We start from the raw sequence: 3,768 nt of genomic DNA on the forward strand, positions 1-3,768 counted from the left end.
CAGCCACGTGCCCCATACCCTTATTCAAATTTTCAGTGTGAAGTTTGGCCAAAGTTCCAGCCTTTGAAGATGGCTAAGACCTTCTTCCTGTGACATTATGCATCTGCTCTCCTTGCCCCATTCTCCCTTAGGGTTGGAAGATTACCAGGCATTTCCCGCTCACGGTCTTGTCAGCCTCACACCCTTCGTGATTCTTAATGCTCTCCCTTGGCCCATTTTCTCATTTGCTCATATCTCTGTAAAGGTGAAAGAGACCACAGCTGGAGTCACCTAAAGGACGTGATGAGACAGGAAACAAACCCAGTGGGTGCCTGCAGCTCCATTGATGAGTTCCTGGGGGTTGGCAGGGTACTGACAGCTGGGTCTTATCTAAAAAAGTAAATTGAGGGACTAGGAAAAAAACTGGCTCGTGATTGGGACTATTACCTTATTATGACATATTAGACGAGTCACAGAAGGAACATGATCTGGTTTTCAAAGATAAAAGGAACAATTAACAATAACACTATTTTATTAGTACACAGTGAGCTCCATTAAAATGGAGATGAAGAGTAGATTGGATTAAATAATGATTCTGTGTTTCATCCTTACTAAGAATGCAGAGAAGTTTTTTTTTTTTTTTTTTTCATTTTATGGGACTTATTTCTAGGGCATTCCTGGGATCATGACTGAGCTGAACGCAGATGCTTAACCGGCTGAGCCACCCAGGCATTCCTCTTGACAAATTTTAAAACCCACAATACAGTATTATATTTACTGTATTGCATTTACTATAGGGACAATTTTGTAGCAGATTTTTGGAATGTCTTGATCCCGCATAACTGAAACTATCTACTACTATTCCTGTAATTTAAGATTTTTTGATAATGAATTTTACAGATAGAACTGATACTTGAATCACATCAAAGGCATCATTTACTATAATCTCAGAACCATGTTTATTAAGCACTTAACATGTTTTCTTTCCTATGAAATTATTCCAAATATACAAAACATGAAAATGGCACAATAAACACTCAAGTAACACTACCCAGATTTTAAAAACAACATTTTGTTATATTTATCTCGGATTTTGGAAATTCAAAATAAGACATTTTAGAGATAGAGTTGAAGCTCTGTTTGTGTCTGTTTGTACCTCTTTCAGACTTATCTCCCCTCCAGCTCTCTTCAGAGGCAACAACCTGTTATCTCCATGATGATTCGTGCAGCCATTTCATTTATGAATATTCTAAATTTAAGGATTTTCCTTTTGGTGATTATTTAGATGATTATGAAGGTTTTTGGTAATAAAACAATGCTGCTGTAAACATGTTGTACTTGATTTGTAGGTAAGATGTGTTCAAGTTTCTACAGCATATATATGTAGAAATGAACTTCCTGGGTAATAGGGTCCCACCATCTTCACATTTGGTGGAAATTGACAAATCTCTTCTCAAGGTAGTTGTAAGAATTTATAACCTCACTAGGTTTTTTCTGACAGTGTACACCACACCTGTGCATACCCTTGGTATTGTCAGTCTTTAACATTTTTGTCAATTTTAAGGGTGTGAAGCAGTAAGTCTTTGTTGTTTTAAGCCTTTTCACTTTGTAAAGGTCAGCTTTTGGGCACCTAGGATGGCTCAGTTGAACATCTGCCTTTGGCTCAGGTCATGATCCTGGGGTCCTTGTCAGGCTTCTTACAGAGAGCCTGCTTCTCCCTCTGCCTATGTTTCTGCCTCTTTCTGTGTCTCTCATTAATAAATAAATAAAATCTTTAAAAAAAGTTTGATTTATTCAGATGTAATTTCCATGCCATACAAATAGCCCTTTAAAAAGTGTATGATTTAGTGGTTTTAGTTATTCTCACTTTTTATTGGTGTCCTTTATCATAGAGGTTTTAAGGACTGACTTAGTTATACTAATTGATTATCCCCCTTAATTGTTTATGCTTTTTGTATCTTATACAAGACTTCCTTCCTGCATATTATGATCCAAAAATTTATTCTCCTACATTTTTTTCTGCAACTAAAAAAATTTGTTTTTCACATTTAAGGTTTTAATACTTTTAAAATAGACTTTTAGACATTGTGTGAGTTTAGAGTCTACATTATATTTTTTATATGGATAACCTATTGACCCCAAACTATTTGTTGAATAATTATTCCTTCCCTACTGATTTATATTGTTAGCTCAGGGATATATCAGATTTCCATATTTACTTTCTAATGTGTTTTAACTATCTTTTTGTCTTTACCAAGTCAAAGTCTTAATGACTTAATCATTACATTCTATAATGGTATTTCTTTAACTAAGTTTTTATTTTAATTCCAGTGCAGTTAACGTACAGTGTTATATTCGTTTCCTGTGTAATGATATTTCTTAGAACAACAACATCCCATACATTTTTCATGAAATAAAAGGTTTGATTTCTTGGAAATTTGAACATTGGCCTATTAAGTTCCATATAAAACCTCAATGGAATTTGAAATTAATTTTATTGAATTTATAGATTAATCTGGAGAGAATTGACATCGTTCTTACAGAGGGTATTCTCAGCCATGAACATAGTCTAACAGGCAGCTTCCCTCATTTTTGTTCCTTTCTCCAACCTGAGAAGAATTTGCAAATAAGGCCATTTCTGTTTTCCTTTCTGAATCATTCATTTATTCATTCAGAAATATTTATTGAATGTCTCCTGTGTGTCATCTCATTAGCTACCTTGAATCTGTGTGAAAGCTCATTCAGACCTGCCTAGCAATTTCAATTGACTTTATCATCTCTTTTCAAACAAAACTACATTTTTTTGTTTTTTAAGTTCTTTTTAAAATTCCAGGTAGTAAACAGACAGTGTTATATTGGTTTCAGGTGTAAAATATAGTGATTCCACACTTCCATACAACACCCAGGGCTCCTCACAAGTACACTCCTTCATCCCCATCACCTGTTTCCCCCATCCCCCCATCTCCCCCCTCTGGTGACCATCAGTTTGTTCTTTCAAGTTGAGTCTATTTCTTGGTTTGTCTCTCTCTCTCTCTTTTTTCCTTTGCTCATTTGTTTTGTTTCTTAAATTCCACACATGAATGAAACCATATGGTATTTGTCTTTCTCTGATTTATTTTGCTTAGCATAATACTATCTAGCTCCCTCCATGTCATTGCAAATGGCAAGATTTTGTTCTTTTTTGTGGTTTAGCAATATTCCATATTATATATACAATATTACATATTATGTATAAGTGTATACAATCTATATTTAATATTACAAATATATAATTCTAATATATATAAATATAGAATGTTTAACAGATTTGTGTGTCATCCTCGCATAGGGCCCATGCTAATCATCTCTGTATTGTTCCAATTTTAATATATGTATTGCCAAAGTCAGCACAAACAAAACTACATCTTATTTTATCCCCCTCCCTTTTTAAAAAAAGTTTATTTATTTAAGTAATCTCTATATCCTGTGTGGGGCTTGAACTCATAATCCTGCGACCAAGAGCTGCATGCTCCCCTGACTGAGCCAGCCAGGTGCCCCAAAACTATATTTTAAACTGAACTGGATGTTAACCTAAAATGTGAATGACTAATATGATTAAGCCCTCCTAATGTGTGTTTGCTCTACATAAATCCATCTCTGACTGGTGGATTGTACCTGGGGAATATTCTGAGCTAAGTAGATGTTTTTTTATGTCTCTTAACCTCTAGCGCGTCTGCTGGCATATAAAAGCAGAAACCAGTTGTCACGCAATGTCCATCTCTGCAGGAGCTCCACGCTGAATGGAGCTCC

The 3,768-nt window shown here is 35.1% G+C and overlaps 1 non-coding gene across 1 annotated transcript; it reads right to left on the reverse strand.

Annotated features, from left to right (window-relative positions):
* Positions 1–3,262: 3,262 nt before the first annotated feature.
* On the reverse strand, positions 3,263–3,369 carry LOC112919355 (U6 spliceosomal RNA). Its single transcript, XR_003234886.2, has one exon. It is a non-coding gene; the product is annotated as a U6 spliceosomal RNA (small nuclear RNA).
* Positions 3,370–3,768: the final 399 nt, after the last annotated feature.

Source organism: Vulpes vulpes, chromosome 5, assembly GCF_048418805.1.
Source record: "Vulpes vulpes isolate BD-2025 chromosome 5, VulVul3, whole genome shotgun sequence".
NCBI classification, from domain to species: Eukaryota; Metazoa; Chordata; class Mammalia; order Carnivora; family Canidae; genus Vulpes; species Vulpes vulpes.